Source organism: Centropristis striata, chromosome 21 (assembly GCF_030273125.1).
Source record: "Centropristis striata isolate RG_2023a ecotype Rhode Island chromosome 21, C.striata_1.0, whole genome shotgun sequence".
In the NCBI taxonomy this organism is placed as follows: domain Eukaryota; kingdom Metazoa; phylum Chordata; class Actinopteri; order Perciformes; family Serranidae; genus Centropristis; species Centropristis striata.
Window position 1 is genome coordinate 15,252,231 of NC_081537.1, and position 16,835 is coordinate 15,269,065.

Genomic DNA, 16,835 nt, shown 5'->3' on the forward strand with positions numbered 1-16,835 from the left:
ATGTTTTTATGATCAATTCAGCTTTCTGTGTGTCTTTATGTACCGTATTGAATATGACGTAAGAAATATTTCATCAGGCCTCTACATTTCCTGTGTGATGTGATGTTATCCACCACGTGACTCTGCAACTTGTCCACTCCAGCTGAGCTTACAACCAACACCCAGAAACCTTTTCCACACCCGACTGCAGTGCCAGAACCTGCAAAGAGTCACTGGGCTTCTGCAGCTTTCTTCAAGTTAATCCTCAGATCTGCATCCAGCCAGACAAGCTCCTTAGTGTTATTTATGGGTCTGTCAGTGTGTCAGCGGCCTCTGTGCTTGGTGACTTTTTACACCCTGCTCTGGCAGATGACAACACCAGCTGCCTGATTGTTTCCCAGGGATGCTGTGCTCCTGTACAGTAGTTGAACATGGTTTGACACAATAAAATGCAATGAAAGGATAAATAAATGCAGTTCCTTTTATAAACTAGTTGAATTTAAAATGCATTTCTTGCAAATGGCATATAGTAAAAATATTCAATGTTGTATGTTACAAAATGAAAAGTAACTACACTAAACTGTTGTAAGGTGGTGATCATAAATACTGCAGCACGTTGGCATAGCTGACATTAGCATTCAGCTCAAAGCAACACTGTAAAGAGCTTTGCAGAGCTGCTAGACCAGGGATGGGCAACTTAAATGCTGCAGGGGGCCACAATTTTTCATGGACACTACCACAGGGCCACATATAGGACTGTGCACTTAACCAGATATGATGAAACTGCAATTTTAAATATGTTAACGGTGCAGTAACTTAACATATTTCATGCTCAAATGCATGTGTAACAGTATAAATAGGAATACAAAAGGTTTGAAGCAAATAAAAAATAACCACTTTACTGTGATTTCTCTTTTTTTTCAGTGCAAGAACAGCAGACCAACATTAATTGCAAGAAGGAATTTTGTGCATTTTTACACTGCACTTTTAAGATTTCATGCTCAAATGCATGTAGTTGTACTGAGGGTGCGGGCCGTATGTGGCCCCCGGGCCTCCAGTTGCCCATCCCTGTGCTAGACTAAAGACAATCACAATATGCAACCATGGGCTGAAACACTGACAAGTGTCTGTTTCTAGCTAAAACTACAACATTTAAGCACATCATACGATTACTTTAGCACTCAGCAGAGCTTTCTGAACTATCCACATTCTACCTCAACACAAGTTACATAGTGTTAAATGCCTTAGTTTAACTTACATAAATGTAGTTAGCCTAAAACTGACTGGATGTCTTAATGATCAAACGCACTGCATTGTTTGATTGTTGAGTTTCAGGATTGCACAGTTTTCCCCATTGTAACTTCTAATGTCTCACGTCTGTATACTTATTATACTTATACTTGAGTACTTAAGTACACTTTGTCTCTACTGCAACATGTATAGCCAACATGTAATGTTTCATTTAGACTGCTACAAAAAAGTTTAAATCACATTTTTCCTTCCATAATTCAATGATTTGAAGTTTGTTGGTAAGATCTTTTTCAACCGCTCTTAGAATTGTTTTCTCTTCTTAAAAATCTCTTTTTTTTTCTCTAAATACGTCCAAATGTATAGTTTTGTTTGCAACAAATTAGCCTAGTTTCCTAACCTGCCAGATGACACAGCTCATAAAGTATGATTTCATATATTTACAGTCAAACCCAAGTTTCAAGAGACCTTAAGCAGCTCATATTAGCCATGAATTCTCCGTTAGGCACAAACACAATTTTTAAGTGGTCCAGATCTCTTGTGCAGTTTTTCACTAATGGACTGTATAGTTTTTTACTTTGAAATACAAACTGTTCTTGCATGAGGCCCATTGTACCACAGTTAGGCTTTTCAAGGTTTATGACAAACTGCCCCCTCCTATAAAAAATGAAATAAAACACCTGTAAACCATGTGCATATGTTTAGATTGTGTTCATCTCTGCATAACTCCTGGACTAGAGTTTTAATTCTCTGACGGAGGTCACTGGGACACTTATTGAACCGTAATGCCATTTTTGCTCTGAGTGACATTCCTCAGCTGCCTTGCCAAGACTCCAAGTGGATCTGAATGCTTTTGTGACATGACTGGCTAGCCGACTCATACTAATGAGACAGAAACACTCTGTTGATAAAAGAAAAAAAAATCATACACACTGAAATATTCTCACAAGAAAAAAATACCTTCCCAGTTTTCCCTGAAAAAGTTATCTTGGTTATTTTTTTTATTTTGGCCTTAAAGGTGAGGTTATTACATGTACTCAAACCAGTTGGTCACTGTTTGTCTCTTGTTGTCCTTGTAGTTGCCATGTATTGGATGTCACTGTTTTTTCTGCTGCACTATACCATGACTCCATCACTCACAATTCTGTTAACATTATTCTCAATTTGTGTATGAAAAATCCAAAGAAATAAAAAAAGAAAACTAGTTCAATGTCTGAACATCACAAGGCCCAGCTTTACTTCAGACAGACACAAATGATTAGTTTCAATTTCTATCCAGTTAAGTCTTGTTCAGTCTACTCCTTGTAGGCTAATTACACATTTCCACTGAGCAAATTAAATTAAGTAGCAGCGTGCATTGGAGATCAATGATCTTGACGATGTTTAATACAAAAAAGAATGTAAACACACTGGCAGGTTATCCCGGCAGAGTTTTGATGTTCTTGCCTCCAAATACCCAAACAAGCAGTTTCATATTCCTCTCCTCATCTTCCTCTCATTGTGAAAGCTTTCTGTGCATGTTCAGTGTGTAAGAGGCATTCTGACTCACAACAGCACCATCTGAGAAGCATTTTGTTTGGATTTTAAAAAAAGAGAGGGAAAAACAGCATCACGTTGGGAGGAGCAGGCGAGTCTGGAGGAAATGTTTGGTTGTGTACCAGTGCCAGACTGCCCTTCATCATTTATCATTGTTAACAGCTCCTCGCCACGGCAGGACTCATCCTGGAAAAGTACAAAGTGCATTTCACACACTGAGAGATCCTCATAATAAGACTTAAACAGGTGTGTCTCTTCTATTAGGATTTATGAGGTCTTGATAAGCAATGGGACTCTGATCATGACTGCCTCTGATCAACGCCTGACAACAGAGTTCTTGAATAGTGGGTACTAAATGTAGAATTAAAAACATTAATTAGATTCTTCTACCTCTTCAACAACACTAATGATATAACACAAGAGTGTGGGTAATGAGAAGGTTTTATTTTAGGGAGAGAGGGTGAATGAGAGGCTGTGACTGAGACTAGTGTGTGCCACTTGGAACCGTCCTGGAGAAAGTAACAGGATTACGACAGACAGCTAAGTCAACAGCTGACACACACACTCACGATCACACACACAGTGTATGTACACACACACACATCACAGCTGAGAGTGGGACAAAGCACCAACTGTCTGACCTGAGACATGGCCCTGGATCCATCATCACCCTTTACTAACTGTGTGTTTGTGTGTGGTTCCCGACCTAACTGATCACTATAAACAGGGATAAGCACGTCAAACAAAGTCTGCTTTTGATTGGAAGCATTTGACATGAGTAATAGTGGGAAAAGTTTCCATGTTTTCTCATTGTCAACAGGAAAACGTGTCTTTTCACTCCAATGAATGCAAAAATTCACTCATAAAGATAGTCTGAAGAGGGAGACACACTCAGCCATTGTGATGACCCTGGGCCATATGGATACCTGTCTCTGTGTCCTGTTGCAGTCCACAATGATTGGCTGGCTCCTCCCACTTCATTGGTCTCACCTGCTGGTAGACTATATAAGCTGGGTGATTGCAAGGTGGCTCTTTAGTTTGGTTTTGTTTGGCTGGATTTTGTTTGGTTATCCTTTGTTGATGGTGGTTATGTTTTGCTCTTTTCACAGCACCTTCACCATACTGCTGACTTTACATTCTAGCTTGCTTCAGTTGAGTGTAACTTTAATACTTGTTTACTTAAATTGTGGCTGTGTGGACCCCCCCTTCTTTGTTATCAAGTGCCTTCAAAACAAAAACGTTGGAAGAACCGCCCGTCGTGCTGTTTGTCGCTGTAGAGATTCTACAGACTCAAGCAAAGTTAGGCCCCGTTTACACGAGGACGCTCGCGGGTAAAAACGACAAAATATTTTATCGGAAGTGCCTTTCGTGTAGACGGTGACGGCGTTTTGGGGGCTTAAAGACGCAAAAATCTGAAACCACCTTGCAAAGTGGAAAAGTTAAATACGCTCCGCCGTATCGTGTCCGTCTACACGCCAAGACACAAAACTCTGCTCAGATCTGCTCACGTCACGTATGTGTTTACGTCACATACATGCTCCACTACAGGAAAATAAACAAATGTGGGATTATTTCCATGCGTCGGACCTTCAAGCTGCTCTGACAGCTCTAATAAACTTACAGGAGTCTTTCCACCAAATGTACAGGATGTGTACAGATAGTATTAGTGAACAGAGAAGGATCTGGAATTACCTCCATCACATTTTGGATGCAGCAATTCGTCGGAGGCGAGCCAGACGGCTGTGAACGAGACCTGGGAGATCTAGTGATGGTGGATAACTTTGTGGAAGTAGTAGCGGATGAAAATGTGTGGCGTGAAAACTTCTGCATGCCCAAAGATGCTCTTATGGCTTTAAGTGATGCCGCCTGGCTGCATACAATCGAATTTCACACACTTTTGCGTCACCGTATGCACGCAGATTTCCTCCCGAAAATGCTCGTCTAAACGAGGAATAAAAAGTGAAGACGCGACGCCACTTTTGTGTCTTCGGTTCAGACCGTCCTCGTGTGAACGGGGCCTTAGTCTGCATTTTGCTGAACATGATTCAATCACTGTCGGCCTCGAGTGACAGTTTCTGATGATACGCTACACTTCCTTTCTTATTGGTCACACAAGTAACGTAGAGTGGTGATCACTTGGTCCCCCCATTACGTCTCTGGGACGTTCAGAGGCGTAAATATCACGGCTTGAAACGGCAGTCTGAAAGGGGCTTTCACACACACCTATAGGCAATTTAGAGTCACCAATTTTAAACCAAGCCGCATGTCTTTCTGACTGTGTGAGGAAGCCAGAGCCACAAGCCGGATTTGAACCTGCGACCTTATGCTGTGAGGCTAAAATAGTGCAAACCACTGAACCTAAATCAACCACCAAACCACTGTTTAGCCCCATTTCTTATATTAAAATTTTGATTCAAAAATTGCATTTTTTTCATTATCATGGCCTCTATTGTTAGTGAAAATAAAGTGCCATTATTTTGTATTTAAGGCAAAAAAGACCATCACGGTCACGGTTGCCTAAAATGCATAAAAATGCTGTCATCAACCAAGAACTCAACATCTAATTTAAAGAAATATTCATTTTTGGTGTTACTGTAATCCTAAAGAAATATAACATTAGTCAAATTTGTGTTACTTTAATATTGTGATATTTTATTAGGTTACTGACTACATTTCTTAAGGGGCACTTTGTAATTGTATCCCTCCCAAACCTGTTCACAATTCTAACCGTATAACTGTCCTAACTGGTCCTAATTTTGCTTTTGCTGCAGGCATCTCAGGTTTGTCTCTACAGGTACAACAGGGTGTTTTCTGAACACGGTGTGTGTTCGTGTGAGTACAGAGTGGAGGAAGTGGCATCTGCTGACTGTCTGTACCTTTTATTGAACAGGGTCATCTGATGCCAACAATGAAGCTGCTGCCTCATTATCTGTCTGCCTGCCAGGACCAGCCTCACATTCATCCTATTCACATATACTGGAGTGGCAGACTGGCACGTGCCTGTGTTTGCATGTCCACACACACACACTGGTAGAAGCCTCTGGAGTGGGCTGGATGACAGCTGATGTCTTTTGATACTGATTGTTTACAGTGCAGCAGTGCAGAATGCTGAGTCCGCTAAAAAGCATTCACCTCGAAACAACATTGCCAAAACAGGTGAGCGGCCAGTGGACAGTTCTGGATATTAAAAACTGTGGGACATCTGTTGCTTTTTCTTTTGACCGTCTAGTCTTTCAGCACATGTGATGTGGGGACGAAGAGGGGGCGGCTGACAGTTGTCAACACAAGTCATGTGGTTTTCTAACCATCTGTTTATGGAGGCAGAAGCTCTCAGACCCCCTGCAGCACAGTGACATAACCAATGGGAGTTTTCTAAATGTAATGAACCACAGCAGTAATAAACAAGTGTCATAATTGACTAAAATAGTCTACATCTTAACCTACATAAAACTTTATGCTCTGTGGCTGGTAAATAATTTGTCAAACAGTACACACACACACACACACACATGTAAAACCATAGGAGATGATTTAGTCTCTGCTGGCTCGGTGGTCTAATCTGCACTAGGGCTGAATTTTCAGTTTAAAATTATATGGTTGGTCTATAAAATGAATGAAGTCTGAAAGCTCAAGGTTCTGTCTTGAAATTGCTTATTTTATCTGACCAACAGTTTCCGACTGTGGTTGGTGAGATCATGTAGTATAAAAAAAGTATTTTTTGTGATTATTATATTATATATTGCATTTGCATTTCTAATACATCATGTAGATTGAAATTAACTGTTTATTTAGCCCGACTGATCAACAATCCATAATCCAAAATATTCTGTTTACTATCAAATATGATAAGTTAACATAAGATAAAATATTACTTTTATTTTTGCACATAGATATAGAAGACCGAATAAGAATATAAAAAATAAGACATATACATACAGTCTATACACATTATATGCATACATTTCTGCTATTTGGCATTTATCATTAATATATATGAACATAAATTAATACATATATTTAAATGTATGTAGAGATATACACAGTATAGTATAATAGTATATATATAGTATAATATTAGATGTATTATATTATATATAGTATATAAATGAGACAAAAAAGTAACAAATCTTACAGTTAAGAAGCTAAAACTAGGACATTTTTTGCATCAAGAAATACAGAAATTGTAAATTGTTTATCCGCATAGTTGCAGATTCATTTTCTGCCAAGGGACTAACTGATTATAAACATATACATATGATGTAATGTTCTGGGTTCAAATGCTGCCTGGGGGCCTTTGTTGCATGCCAGCCACCCTAAACTCCCACTTCCTACAGGCATCCTCATCTTTTATCTATTTTATAAAGGCAAAATATAACATATTTAATAATATATAGCATGCGACAACATCCTACTGTAGTGTTTTTGCCCTAAACAACAAGTAAAAGTCAGGGCCATGAAAACCTCAGTCTGGCTTTAAAGTGCATTTTAACCAGATGAGGCAGCACTACGTGGCCTCAGCCAGCTGGATGAAAGGAACACATCTGGCGAGCTGAGTCAAATGCCTAAAGATGCCAAACTCTGTTGAAATATTTGGCAAAGCTGTCCCGTTCCACTCAAACATGCAAACAGTAAACACATACACAGAGATGGTTGAAAGAGCACACAGATATACAGTACTGTACAACGACATGCCAGCTCTGCATTTCAGTACAAACAACATGGAATCAAAAGCCTATGTTGTCACAAGGCCACAATCAATTCAAAATGCTTACATGAAGAGACAGGAAGGACTGTTCCTTTTATTCAAAATAGCTTAAACAGAATGCTGACTTTTGTGGTTTGGGTGACGTATCAGTTTGTGACCAATCGGGCCATTAATATCTTTTTTTATCATATGTATACTGACACTTCCCACTCTGTGTTGTTCAGCTTAAGATACATATTCAGTTAGAACATTTTACTTGCCAAATTATCTTCAAAAATCTAATCCTAAAGAACTCACTGTTTAGGTCAACAGTTACATTTCCTTTTTTTTTTATTTACTTTTACTAAAAAATATGGTTTAGACAATAGAATTAAAGAAAAAGTTTTACGTTTTGTTTTTTGTTTATTGCAGAGTTACCTTGCACAGAGATCATAGCCGTGTAGTGTGAAATAGGCATTAACTGAGCATAAAGACTGGAAACAAGAGGAAACAGCTAGCCTGGGTTGGTCCAAAGTTAAAAAAATTAGCTTTCCTTGACCCCTAAAACTCAAATACCACTATAAATGAATCCTTTGCTAACAATGACCTGAGTCAGGAAAAGACAAGCCCGGGAAATAAGTCATCCTCTACACCTCTGTACTCCTACAGACGCCCTGTCGTGTCTGGACAAAAAACTTTGGTTGAGAAAACAGCAAAATGTGTTTCTATTCTGTTTATTTATGCCTTATTTATGCTAGTTGGAATACTTCTCCTGATCCTCTGTAACTTTTCAAACAGGACATTTTAAAATGTGTTACTGCTGCTGCATGAATGTAGGGGAAAACCCGGGGTGGGTCCTTGGAAAAAAAAGCTGGAAATACTCTTTTTTGGCTCATCCATAGCTGTAAGTCCACCTTTGTTGTTACATTTTCATTTAATTTGAATCTCTTAACACTCAAGGGAACTTGCATATTTTTCAGACATACCCATAACTCCTTTTTCTCACATATTTGTTTTTCCGTTTCCTTTCTCGAGCATGCACGTGTTGAATATTAATGCCTTCCATGACACACACACATATACACACACTGGGTGGAACTCCTCTTTTGCATAAACATTTCCACAGTGAAGGAGGACAGCTCAGATGTCTGAGCTCAGAGGGCAGAGACTGCGTTGTCCTGGATACACAGATCCGTTTGGACGGTCGAGGGTTTTCCCTGAGAGAACCCCAAGGTGCCCGAGGATATGCCGGCCCCCTTAAAACACGGCTGAGCCCTAATAGTTTGCATATGAGCAGTTACATAACTGATCTCTCCCTTGGAATCACATCATGACATGCCTGCAGAAACATGATCGATTCACGCGGGGTGATATAAGTGTGCTCTTTTCGGGGAAACCCATCCGAGCACTAAATTCTCACATCTTCTTTCCAAACATTTAAACAATTCAGGGTGAATTAAGGACATTGACAAGAGACTGCCAAGATGGCATGGAGTTTTGTGAAAGAGGTTGGACAGCTCACTGGGACTGGCCTGGAATCATTTACGCAGTCATACCAACTATATGAATACAGTGCCGGCATCTGCCTTCAATGGTCACATATAATGAAAATATGTGAGAAAACAACCATGAATCACTAGAAACAATTGTATATGATTAAATAAAGCTTATTTGGGTGTAAAAGCACAATAAAACTTTCTATGATCCATAAAACTAGTCTTTTAACTGCTGCCCACAGAGATGTTATTGCTATTCCATTTTTATACAAATATAAAACTGCTATTCGTCTCATTTGTTATAAGTACTAAGATGCTCAGCTCATCAAAACAATTAGACAACAGCTAAAACTCTCCATTCTCTCTGATAACCTGAATCACGTAGTTAACTTCAGTCAACTTAGAGCTAAAATGCTAAATCCATGTGCTTATATATCGCTCTTTTTATGTGATAAGTGACTTCACATCTTTCTCTGCAGCCTCTGCTCATACAGCACTAAAACGCATCCTCCCCCCTTTTCACCTCCACTTTAAATCAAATTAATTCCCCTGCCTATTCAGTTAGTCTAACTAAGACTGTGCTGCTCGCAAAGAATGTAAGGAATGCTATTTTTTTAATGTCTGAAAAATACCTTCTCTCTGAAGTAATGCTGTGGTGAAATGTTGAATTTTCCCAGCCATCATCAAGTTGCTTTTGATTACAGCTCTCACCGTGATAATCTACATTACAATATACACAATTACATGTTTTCTTTTCTGAATAGTGTTTGTGACACATGCAAACTGACACAAGCATCTCAAGTTTCTTTGACACCAGGTAGTGATATAGGACCCTGTTGCAAGTGTTGAATATTTGATTGCATAGGATGTTTATGTGCATCCAAAATCCTGACAAGGCACTAAACACAAAAGCAGGACAACAGGAGAGAAAAAGATACTCTGATAGTAGTTAAAGAACTTGTTTGCAAGGTATGACTCACAAGATGGAAAAGGTAAAATCCTGGTCCACATGACAGGACAAGTTATCTCTTAATAACTCTTTCATTTTCAGATAAAGATTGTTTTTTGGATCCCTGCAGGCAAGGAGGAATAAAAAGGCCTTTATGGTGTGTGCCAGTGCCGACGCACTGCAGCAAAAGGGCAGAAACAAAACTGGTGTTGTTGGAGTAAAAACACTCCTGGCTGCAGTGGCTCATTTAAAGGCATGCATTTGAGGATTTAATGCAGGTGAAATGTCAGTGTGCAAAACCAAATTAAAGCCCCATGAGTTAAAGTTGTGTGTAAATGCAGCCATGTTAAAGGTACATATTGTATTGTTGTTGGGGAAGAATGAAAGAGGCAATCCAACCTGTTACCTGACTGAAAATGAGCCGGTTCTAATTATTAAGAACTTTCTTTAAGAGTGAAACTATGAATGGATATCATATTTGGCTCTAGCTCAGTGAGCATTGTGTTTGGGAGATTCCTTTTATGGCAACAAAAATATGTTGTTTGTCTTTAATTACATAATTATGTTTAAAAAATAAAACTGAAGCATTAATGAGGTTGGAAGCTGAAGGAGACTATATTTGGTCCATAATAATTGTGCATAAGCTTTTTAGCCCAGTCCCAGTCTGTTCCACTACATCTGGAAAGCTGAGTCAGTTCAAGTGACAAACTGGACATAATTTAGCATCAGAATCTTTGTGCCAAGTGGCTGACTCAACTACAGAACAGACCTACAGACTCCAGTCAGAGCTTCAAAGTCTACAGACCCTCCACACACTGTATAATGTTCACTACGGTATGTTTCTCTGTCTGTAAAATACATTTGGTGTGATGTTTGGATCAACACTTATTAAGTGTCAACTTAATACTTAACATTTAGCATATTGTTTCGTTAGGTGTTTCATTTGCCAAATAAAATGAAAACGAGAAGAATAGGGCAGAGCAGAACATGATAGAGTAGAACAGTATAGATAGGAACAATATATAATAGTATAGAGCAGAATGTGTTAGAATCAAATAGTACAGAACAGAGCATGACAGAATAGAATAGAACAGAATGTGTTAGAAAAGAAAGATATAGAACAGAACATGATAGAAGAGAAGAGCCAATAACAAAAGAAAATATAATATTTTAAGAGAATCATAAAGACAGAACTGAATAGAATATGACAGAGAAGAACATGATAGCATATAGAATAGAACAGAGCAGAACAGAATCAAACAGAACAGAACAGACTAGATTAGATTAGGATAGAATAAAACAAGAGAACAGAACTAGGTAGAACAAATTAAAACAGAATTCAGAACTGAATAGAATAGAATAAACAGAACATGACAGAGAAGAATAGAATAGAATGGAATGGATCAGAATAGAATATATTTTAAGAGGATCCAATAGAACAGATTATAATCAATCAGAACAGAACAGAATTTACCTAAATCAAATAGAACAGAGCAGATCCTATTAGAAAATAGTTGAATAAAACAGCACAGAATAGAATAGATCATATAACTCAGATCAGAGTAGGTCAAAATAGATCAGGATCAGTGTGTTTGTGATCAGACCACCATAGCCAAGGGTGCATCTATGTGACCAGAATATTCCTTCAGTGTGTGTGTGTGTGTGTGTGTGGGTGGATGTGGGAGTGTGTGTTGTTGGAGTCTCTCACATGGTGGAACAACTGACAGCAGCGACCACAGGTGACAGACAGACAGCGGGGGGATTATTTGGTCTGCAGCACTTGTGTCCAGTTCACTGCCATCACTCATTCAGCTCACGTCATTAGTCAGTTAGCCTCTAATACCTGTGTTTTCACACTGAAGACAAATCCTGTTCAAAGTACGCCCCGAAGCGACTGTCAGCACCTGAGTATTACAGTACAAATCTTTCCAAATAAGCAGAATAGATGAAAATGCAGCGTTATTACTCTTAGGGGGTAGTTCATGTTATGGGTGCAGATGTAAACGTATATTCCTGCGTTATTACACACGTAGATCATCCTTTATCCAGCTATAGGCGTTTTAAGGGATCGTTAGGCGCTGTAAAAGAAGCAAAAGTCGTGTTTTTGTGCTGCTTTTCTTACCTATAAAGTGTGTGCACGTCCTGTGGAAAATGTGGGATCGGGCCAGTCAGACAAGATATCCAACTTCTTCAGCCTGGTGATGTGGTGGCGGAGTTGCTTTTCCTCGCGACTCAACTTTTTTCAGCGGCTACACTTCCCACAGCTCTGGATCAGTGCTGTCTGAGACATTATTCCCGGAGATAAATGCTTCCTTTTTAGCGTGAAGGTCAAGATAACATGTTGACAGTAGAAAGTGACACGGTGGTCCTGGCTCTGTCTCGGTACAATCAGCTGTCATCACATTAGAAACAGGAGCGGCAGAGTCGCTTTGCGCCTCTCCATGCCTACATGCAACAACGCCACCCACTTTTTCCAAAGAGCCCCGTAGCTGCCCGGCTGGTGCCTGACTGAAAAGAAAAGAAAAGTAGGGGAGACTGGGGACAATTGCAACATTTCTTTTTACATTTTCTTTCATAATTCACGGATGACTTGAAATATGCAATAAGTATTTCACTGTCTTTTACGTCAGCACTGTTATTTTTCAATGAAGCATAAACCTCTGCAACTAATGTCTTAGTTGCCAAATAACTTGTGTTGAGAAATGCATTGAGGAAACCTTTAAAATTAAATTATCTGACTCCACCAGTAACCTCTCACCTATTCCTCTGCGCAGATCGTAGGGACGCAGATTTTGCAATGTTCACATAAGACATAAAACGTAGAACATATATTTTTGTGATTATAGAATCTTTCTCTAAATAGGACACCAAAAGTTTAGACAGATAAAATAAATGTATCCAGAGTAATCATAGTTTTAAAACAATATTAGTAGGCTACATGATTATTGTATCAAAAGCATCTTACATGATTAATCTATAAATGCATAGAGAGAGGGCACACAACACACAGTTAGTGAATTACACATGCATAGACAGTGACCTAGTCAATCAGATAGTGATCCCCATGCACAGAGACAGAATAACAGATTATTTCTAACACCTGGTACAAAGTCCACTTAGCTACACGTGCGGTACTTTACTTTTACTTTTGATCTTACTTTATATTTCTACTCCACTACATTTCACAGTATATATGTTACTTTTAGGCTACTCGACAGTGTGACAGATTTATTTTTATTCTAAAGGTATAACATGCATTAAATGCATGGTAATGTCTGTATTTGCAGAGAACCTGCCTTCTGCATGTAATTTCTTTTATTTTGCTGTGTTTGGGACATTTCTGGGCATTGCCTTTGGTGCACAAAGCTACAAAACTGAAAAAATGGACAAAGCTCATTCCAAAACAAGAGTGAAACTGAGATTTGCATTTACTTTCGAGGAGCCAAGAAGGAAGAGGCAAGTTGTGAATGTTGTGCTTACAGACCGTAAGAGACATTTCCTGTATAGCATATGCCTTTAAACTACTCACCAGAATATAAATCTGATGAAATTGGCTCCATCTTCACCAGCTACAACATTAAAATGCTACATCAATACATCAGTGACATTCATCCAGCAACATTATGTTTACACAGTGACATTCACATGTTCCAAATTAATACTTTTCCCTTAATTAGGGCTGCAACGAATGATTGTTTTCATTATCAGTTTATTTGCTAATCAATAGATTATTCTAGAAAATGGTTAATAAAAAATGTAGCTTACAACCAAAAAGGCACTCAGTATGCTATCATGCAACACAAAGAGAAGCAGCCCAGTTTACAACAATTTATACTGTTCACGTTTCTACATGTCTAAATTGTAAATTGTCAATACTTTTTCTTATATTTTTTACTTGTTAATTGTTAATACCTTTCCAATTTTTCTAGTTTATGCTGTTTACTGTTTACTATTTATTGTTATTTTTATTGAAACTCTCTTGATTTCCACTTTGCTGCTGTAACACTGAGATTTCCCCATTGTGGGACTAATAAAGAAAATCTTAACTTATCTTAAGATGAGAAGGTAGTGTGTGATCTAAATTTTTCTTTAAAAAATTATTTAGTTGGGGCGTTCCCGGTGGCACACCTGGTAGAGCGCATACCACAGAGGCCCAGTCCTCGTAAGCGGGCGGCCCGGGGTTCGAATCCGGCTCGGAGCCCTTTCCCGCATGTCTTTCCCTCTGTCTCCCCCTTTCACTCTCAATATCTCTCCTATCAATAAAGCTACAAAATGCCCCCCCCCCAAAAAAAATAATAATTTTGTTTATAGTCAAATTGTTGCAGAGTAATTTTATGTCGATTGGCCAATTATTTCAGCTCTACGTTTGAAACTAAAATTACATTTACTTGAAAGACTTCTGCTTTTTTTACTCAAGTAATATTTTGATGCCAGACTTTTACTTGTAGTTAGAGGCAACTGGCCAATAGAAGGCGCTAACAGTGTTAATCTGAATGCTGCTATACACAGCACCCACCACTGGGTGGCAGCAGACACTGAGTAGCTCACGGTGGCAGAACGAGTTGAGCTTGAAGGAGCTGTGTGCAACCGGCGGGAGTGTTTAGCTAGCTAGAAAACAACGTTGTGTGACCCTTGGCGATTTACGGAGTTTTCTAATGGATATAAAGCTTTACTTGGAGGCTGAGAAGGAGGTTTTCAGGCCTGGGCGAAGTTTGGGAATGCTGGCGTGGATCATCATCATTCATCATGTCAGGTTGAGGTGTAGAGAGGCGTGTAGTCAGTGTCGTCAGATCCCTCTGGCTCCTCCACAGTTCAAATATGGGCTGCTCCCCGTATCGGAAACAAGATGGCCACGCAAGATGGCGACGAGTGTAACACTGAACTCGATGCTTCCAACAGGCCACAAACCAATGGGTGACGTCACGGTGACTACGTCCATTATTTAAATACAGTCTATGTGTTGAACTTACTAGATGTGTGGCTGTGTTAGCATTGTTGTCGACTAGTTTTTAATCATTGGCAGGTCTAATGCAATCATAACATAACTGAGCGACGACAAGCTCATACATAGAAATTAGCACAAACATTGCCCAAACATTGCATAATTATGGAGAAAAGACTGTTAAACAAACTGATAGTTAGGCTAAAAAGTTAAGGGGACAATGCTAGTCTTTCATACAACCGCGGTAAGAATGGTTGTCGAGATACTGTTGCCACAGAAACAGAATCCAGTGGATGAAGCATGTCAAAACTCTGAAAGAAAAATTGATTACTCGCTATGAAGCAATATTATTCTCTTCCAATGTATAGTGCCTGGTCATATTTCTGCAGTTGTATTGGTAGAGGTGATGCAAAAGTAATACTAGATAGTAAACTATAAAGGATAAATATTATACATTTCCACCTACCTTCATTAGCTAAGCATATTTAATAATTACAAATGTTAATTCAGCTCAGTAAATACAAATTATGCAAATAAGTGAAGTTTTTTTAATTAACCTAAATGCATAATGTTTGCTTGATTTATGGTGTGGCCCACCCCTTGGAGAGAAATGCACCAGCTGTCACTGCTTGTAGTTGAGTATTTTTACATTATCATATTACTTTCAGGATCTCACAATTTCTTTCATCCCAGCCAATAACAAATAAATTCTCCCCGACAGCAAACCCTTATTTAAAATCAGGTTATAAATCAGGTCATATAGCCAAGAGTGCACCTGTTTAATGAATTTTAGGCTCCTTTGATGCAACAAAGTGGAACCCCATGACCCATTACCTTATCACGGCATCAGTATTCTTCTAGCACCAACTTGCTCAGCAGAAATAAGACCTTAAAGCACGTACTGACATGTTTGTATTTGAAAATGTTTTTGAACCCCTGATGTAAGAGAGTGGATCTGTAAGTTGTAATTTATCAAGCAAATGTCCTTATACACATTTAAGCCGTATATACTACATTTTAAGTATATATACAAGTGTCAGCAATCCTCTATAGGACTCATATCGTCAGCTATATTTCGCAATTGCTTTTTTCAAAATAGCTTTTCTTCCTATTACTTAAGCCTACATCCATCTGATGTTAAACCAATACTAAATTGATATGCATGCCTGCTATGGTGATAAATGATGACATTATATCATGCTTACCTTTATTTTGTATGACTTTCCAGTTCTTTGCCAGCTCAGTATGATATTCTAACATTAACCAACTTAAATTACAATGTCATCTAGTGCATGTCAGATCCATGTGACGAGACAACAACACACCCTCTTTTGCGGCGTAGAATGAACAAAATCAACATGAACATTTCCTCAATTCATTGGCTCATTCCTGTGCAGGTCAGCACATGTTTGGGCTGTCCATTCCACCCAGACCAAACACTGCTCACGGCAGTTTTAGGAAGTTACATCATCTAAGTTTGAAACTTCATGATTTCTCTGGAATGCATTATTTAACATCACTAAAGTTATTTAAATGAATTTAATCACATGTTCGGAATTGTTGTATAAAAGTTTGCATTTGTTCAAAGGTCTCAACTTGACAAAAGTAAAAGAAATAGAACCTATATGTTGTAGAGAATTAAAGCTTTCAAGCTTTCTGACACTCAGCAGGAAGGTGTAACTAGTCTGTATTCTCCAACTGCAGCTCTTTCATTGGGATCATTTTGACAATGAAAACCTGTTTTTAGAGAGAGAAAATCACAGTTATTGCATGAGGGATTATATGTTTGGTAACCCTATTTCTCAGCCATGGCCACTGTGTGTTGTGGTGTGAAACTGCATCTAGTGTTTTTGCTGCGTCTGCAGTAATGACAGCTTCCTCATATGTGATCTTCCATGTGCAGAACAATAGCAGGAAACAGTCAGTTGGATGCTTTTGCCTTGCCAAGTGTTGGCACGGAAAAGAGAAAGATACTGGAGAGGTCACACCGAAACACACATG

At 38.8% G+C, this 16,835-nt stretch overlaps 1 protein-coding gene across 1 annotated transcript in view; it reads right to left on the reverse strand.

The window, feature by feature from the left end:
- dnmbp (dynamin binding protein) overlaps positions 1-12,359 on the reverse strand; it is a 51,902-nt gene extending 39,543 nt beyond the window's left edge. Inside the window, exon 1 of the mRNA XM_059324742.1 lies at positions 12,015-12,359. The gene's annotated coding sequence lies outside the window, so the exon portion shown is untranslated. The remainder of the gene's footprint in view (positions 1-12,014) is intronic.
- Between the last annotated feature and the right edge of the window lie 4,476 nt (positions 12,360-16,835).